This window comes from Vombatus ursinus, unplaced genomic scaffold (genome assembly GCF_900497805.2).
Source record: "Vombatus ursinus unplaced genomic scaffold, bare-nosed wombat genome assembly UNPS02005659.1, whole genome shotgun sequence".
NCBI lineage: Eukaryota > Metazoa > Chordata > Mammalia > Diprotodontia > Vombatidae > Vombatus > Vombatus ursinus.
This window is the reverse complement of record NW_020945437.1, coordinates 19,094,462-19,100,461: the sequence shown is the minus strand read 5'-3', so window position 1 is coordinate 19,100,461 and position 6,000 is coordinate 19,094,462. Positions and strand designations below refer to the sequence as shown.

The following is a 6,000-nucleotide window of genomic DNA, read 5'->3' as shown; positions in this document are numbered from 1 at the left end:
AGAGCTGGGAGGGGCCTTAGAATACAGAATGTCAGAGTTGGGAGGGGCCTTAGAACACAGATTGTCAGAACCAGAAGATACCTTGGAACACAAGAATGTCAGATCTAGAAGGGTCCTTAGAACACAAGAGTGTCAGAATTAGAAGGTACCTTAGAACATAGAATATCAGATCTAGAAGGGGCCCTAGAACACAGACTGTCAGAGCTGGGAGGAGCCTTAGAATAGAGAATGTCAGATCTGAGAGGGATCTTAGATTGAAGAATGTCAGAACTAGAAGGGGCCTTAGAACATGAACTGTCAGAACTAGAAGACACCTTAGAACATAAGAGTGTCAGAGCTGGGAGGGGCCTTAAAACACAGAATGTCAGAGCTAGAAGGTACCTTAGAACACAAACTCTCAGAGCTGGGAGGGGCCTTAGAACACAGATTGTCAGAGCTAGAAGGTACCTTAGAACACAAACTCTCAGAGCTGGGAGGGGGCCTTAGAACATAGAAAATACAAGGAGTGCTTCTCCCAACTCCCACCACAGACTTCTTTCCAACCTACTCACCCCAGATAAGGGTCCCTTTTTAGACTCAATCCCAGCTAAATTCAGCAATGGTTGAGGCTCTGGCCTGAGGCCCATGGGCACTGAGTACCCCCAGAGCCAAACTTTCCCAGGCTCACTCCACAGCTGCTAGTACCAGAGGAATAGAAAAGTCTCCTAAAGTCAAATGACTCAACTGGAAAGGGGGCTTGGCCTGAGTGCTCAGATGACCCTCCCACTCCTGAGCTCTTAGTTTGATCTTCCTTTAAAAAAAAAATCCATCAGCAGTCAAATCATCTATCCAATTCAACAAACATTTATTAAACACCTCAACCCTGAAGGTGTCCCCAACAAGGCCATGTAGGGGGTACAGTGATTAAGGATTCTAACCACTGGGTGAGTAGCAGCCTCAATTTCCTCATCTGTAAAATAAGAGGGTGGTCCCTTTCAGTTCTTGGTACTAGGATACCCTAAGTATAAACTACCACGAAATCAGATGAGGGAGAGATGCCAGGGAGCCAAAGGACAGAAAAATGTGAAGAGCCCTCAACTCAAGCAAAGGGAAGTAAACAGAACCAGGAGAACAATTTATACAGTAACACCAATATAAAGACAAAAGACTCAGACACTCTGATCAATGAACACAATGATTCCAGAGGACTCACAATTTGGTGTGCTACACACTCCCTGACAGAGGTAATGGATGCAATGGTACAAGCTGAGACTTATTTTTTTGGACATGGCCAAAAAGGGAATTTGTTTTGCTTATCTATACACGTTTGCAATAATGCTTTTGTTCTGCTTTCTTTCTCAATGCAGAGTGGGAGAGGGAGAGGAGGATTTTTGTTAACTGAAAAAAATAAAATTTCATAAAAAACAAAGATCCCTCAAATATATTATCTCATTTGGTCTTCACAATAAGCCTTCCAGGTAAATGGGACCAGATTTATTATTGTTATGATTATTGTTAACAATAGTAACAACGTTTGTTGAAATGAACGAGGCCCAGAGTGATTTGCCCAATGTCAGGTTGGCCTCTCAGTATCCACTCTAGCTCACACATCTTTCTCACACACTACATTGTGACTGAACCAAAAATGGAACACAGGCCTCCCACTCCAATATCACTTCCTTGTGGGTTGGGAGATGGGAAGGGGGTGAGAAAGATGAGAGCAATAGAGAGATTGCAGGTATTAGTCTACCTGGTCCAAGGAGAAACAGGCCACCCACCACCTTGCCATTGAGAACAACCTTCCAAGGTTCCTACAGGCTTCTGGGCACTCCTTCCCCATAGCTAGATGCCACATAATCCTGCCCCAGATCACCAGCGGCAAGCCTCCCATGAGCAACCTTTGGGACTGCAAGTCCTTGGGGAACTTAGAACTTGGAACCTGGGCCTCTGTCTGAACCAGCCAGCCCCTAAAGGCTCACTATAGATTCAGAGATTGCTCACTGGCTTCCTGCCACTCATTTCCTGTACCCTTTTACTCACTCACCTCTCTGCTATTTCTCTCAAAACAGGAGCAAGTCTAGGAATTATAGGATTTAGAGCCAGAAGGGGCCTTACAATAGAGAAAGTCAGAAGTGAAAGCTACTCAAATACCATATAGTCCCAACCACCTCTTTTTGTAGTGAGGCTATAAAGAAGAAATTTGCCGATAAGGTCACACATCATAAAAAGTAGACAGAGCAGGTTGCTTTACTTTAGCTATGCAAATTTATTCTAAGGGTTTTCTTTTTCTTTTTTTTTCCAGTGGGTAAGGAGCTGGGGAGAAAAAAATAAATGCTTGATAACTGAAAAAGAGTAAAGTTTGATTTTTTAAAAAAATAATGAATAGGGTTCTTTTGCGGGAAAAAAAAATGCAGAGCAGAGATTTGAACCCATGTCCTTTGACTCCAAACGCAGTGTTCTTTCACTACACTATGGTGAGGTGAAAAGTAGTAAGTGTTCAGTGAGGAAGAAAGGGCAATTAGAAGGCAAACTGGGATGGGGGGGAGGGGCAGTGCCGAGAGGCTGGGTAGGCACAAGACTCCCCAGACACAATCCCAAAGGTCTCTATAAAGAGAAAGTTTCTGGTTAAGAGGGGGGCCTATAAGCAGAAATTTCAAGAGGAACTAGTCATTTAGAGTGGCTTCTAAAGTTCAGCAGTTACTAGAAATGGGTGTGGCTAATAGAGAGGGAGGGCAAGGGGGGAAAATAGGAGAAAGAATGGCGAGAGGAGAAGGAAGTGGAAGGAGGCAGGCAAAGAGAGGGTGAAAGGGGGAATGAGTAAGAAGGAGAAAATGGAGGAGAATGAAAGGACTGAGAATAAGGAGTATGCAGAAGAGAGGAGAGAGAAGAGGTAAAGGGGGGAGAAGGAATGGTAAGGGAAGAGATAAGATTAGAGGGATGGAAAGAGAAAAGGCAAGGAGGAAGAGAGGTAGAGAAGATGAGTGACAAAAGGAAAAGAGGATGAGAGGAGAGGGAAAGGTAAAAAAAGAAGAGAGAAAATGGGGGTGGGAGAGATGGATGGAGGAGAGAAAAAGGAAGAGATAGGAAAGAGTAAAAAGAAAAAAGGAAAGGAGGAATGAAGAAAATGAAGAGGTCAGATTGAAATGAAAGAGAAACTGGACAATGGAAGTAGAAGGAAGGGGGAGGAGGCCAGTGAAGGTCTATAGTCACCATGGGAAAAGAATCAAAGCTTCCATATTTCTTCACCAGGATAACAAAAGAGGAAGGAAAGAATTTTAGAAATGTCCCAAGTCTTTTCCTCCTCTCCTCAGGGCCTTTTGTTGTCTATCCTCACACCTAGCCCAGTAGTTCTCACTAGGCAGCCCTTTCAGCTAGTAAGCTCCCTGAGGGCAAGAAACAAGAGGTACTGGGTCTCTTTCCCAAGCAGAACACAGCTGCTTTACCAGCAAGCTCACCTAGAACCTTCCCCTTCTCCTTCCCCATCCCCCAACAAGTTAGAAGAGATCTTAGAATGTTAGTGCTGGAACAAACACTTCTCCAGCTGGGAGAGTGCTTATGGATCAACTGCTCTGAGGGGTTTCTTAACCCAGGGACCAAGACCTTGGCAGTTTTAAATATACATACATACATATATATTTAATAACTGTATTTCAATATAATTGGTTTCCTATTTGATCCTACATATTTTGTTTTATGCATTTAAAAATACGTTCCTGAGAAGGGATCCATGGGCTTGGCAAGATGACTAAAGGAGAGCAGGACACAAGAAAAGACTAAGAAGTCTCAACCCCATTATACAGATGAGATAACAAGCCCAGAGAAGGGAAAGGACTTACTCTCTAGGGAAACTTTAGTTCAATAAATGAATTAATGAAGCTATAAAACCTGTCATTAGCTCAGAGCCAAAGAAGACCAGTTCACAAGCACCTCACCAGCACCACCATCTTCTTCTTCCCCACCCCACCCCAGTAAAATAAACATCAGCATTCTTAACCTTTCCCTCCCCATGAAGTCACTGAGTCTTGGACATGCTGGAGGATTGCCATCTCCAAGCCTGGCTCCATGGAAAGGCATTTAATCTATCTAAAGGATAGGACACCTGGGTCCTATTCCCACATCCATCACTGCCTGCTGGGGGACTGGAGCCCTAGGAAGTCTGATTTTAGAGTTGAAAGTGACCTTTGAGATCATTTAACCCAATCTCCACATCCTACCTGGGTAAAACAAATTCAGAGAGAAATAACTTGAACAAGGTCAGATAGATAATAAGCGCAAAAGTAATGTTAGAAGAGAGGTCCTTAGACTCAAAATCCATTGTTCTTCCTCTTTGGCTGGACACTTAATAAGAGAGGGTGGAAACTAACCCCACCCCAAGCTCTGATCTCACTCCCACCCCCTAAGGAAACTCTTAGCTCTCACAGAATCAATGGTCAGTCAATCTGAAAGGGGAAAAAGCCTGATCTGGGCCCTTCCAGGGACGCAGGGGCCCCCAGCTCCCAGAGAAGGAAGTGGTTTGTGCAAACAGCTCGGCCAGAAGAGCAGTTCCCCAAAAGCACGGTTTCCCCTTGCCTTTCCCAGGGTGTTCCTTCTCCCCGCTCCTGAACCTGTGCACCCTGGTACTGCAACGAGCACCTGTGCGGGGCTCAGGACAGACCCCACTCCAGGCCAGGTTTTAATCGGTCCCATCCAAGAGCTTACCACGCTAACTGATCTATCAGAGTCGAGAACCCTAAGGAGTCCGCCAATGTGGGGTCAGTTATCAGTCCCCTCCATTCCCCGGGGACTCTTAATAAAGGGGCCTCAAACCTGAATCTGGGGTCCCATTTCGCAAGACCCCCAGGATACCAAGGAGCGGCGGGGAAGGGAGAAGTGGCCAACCAGTCCCTCCCAGAGGGACAGCGCACCAACCCCAGCAACCAGGAGATTCTCCAAAGCCTGACGGTTTCTCCCATCCTACAAAGACGGCCAGGCTAAACCTCTGGGGTCTAAGGGCGGTGGCAGCCCCTAGGTGCCTGAGTGCACCTAGCTCTAGGAGGTTCCCCGCAGCGGTACCAGCCCTCTCCCCTCCCCCCCCGGCCCCCGAGGGCTGCCCGCAGTGGGAATTACCTGGCGCAGCGAGGAGCCTGCCCCAGCATGTCCCGTCCCTTTCCTTGGCCTGGCCCAGCCAGGCTCGTACCGTGCAGCAGAAACGGAGGCTCGCGCCCCAGCCTGGAGCTGGAGCACTAGGCAATGCTAGGTAGGGGTGCCGGCCCGCAGGTCTCCCTCTGCCGCAGTCGGCGCACGCGGAGCCAGCCAGCCCGGCCAGCTGACTCCCTCGCCTAGCCTGGCCTGGACAGGGCTCCGTTTGCCAGAGCTGATGCGCTGCCCGCCCTGCTCCAGTCCCGCGGCGGGGTAGGGTTACAGCGCCCAACAGGAGGAGCCGAGTCGTGGTTGGCAAAGGTGGGAGGGGGGAGGGGGTGAAGCAGAAGGGGCGGAGGGAAGAGTAAACCACAGACCCAACTGGAGCCTCCTCCTTTCTCCAGCCAACGAGCTGGGGGAAGCAGTTTCTCCTCCCCGCCTCTCCCTTATTCCATCCCCAAGCCAGAATGGACAGAGGATTCAGCTGGATAAAATTTTCATCTCCACGCAAAAGCTGCCCCCAAGGGGCGTGCTCAGGTCTCGCCCAGCATCACAGAAAACATGGAAGAACCGCCCTGGGACATCAATTAATCATCAACTTTCTGCCCACCCCAGGAATAAAACTAGATGTTCCTAGGAACCCACTGAAAAACGCACCCACCTCCCCACCCCCAGCAAAGGCAAGGAGAGGTAGAAACCATCTCTTAATCTCTTCCTCTTTCTGGATCTCAGGGTCCTCCCCGGTAAAATAAGGGGATTGGACTACAGAGCCACTGAGGTCCCTTCAGATTCTGGCATTCCGTTTATGTTTTAAGGTCCCTTCAAAGCACTAACATTCCGAGATTCTAAAAGCACCTAAAGTTATTCATTTCGACATTAACACCTCCCCCCATGCCCCAACCC

The 6,000-nt window shown here is 47.8% G+C and overlaps 1 protein-coding gene across 5 annotated transcripts in view; it reads right to left on the bottom strand.

Moving 5' to 3' along the window:
- The window catches only part of PAK1 (p21 (RAC1) activated kinase 1), a 206,048-nt gene that overhangs the window by 115,045 nt on the left and 85,003 nt on the right, over positions 1-6,000 (bottom strand). The window contains exon 1 of one of the 5 annotated variants that reach the window (XM_027848172.1): positions 5,086-5,312. The exons of the other annotated variants lie outside the window; for them this stretch is intronic. The gene's annotated coding sequence lies outside the window, so the exon portion shown is untranslated. Of the gene's footprint in view, positions 1-5,085; positions 5,313-6,000 lie in introns of those variants that run through there. 5 annotated transcript variants of the gene reach the window in all.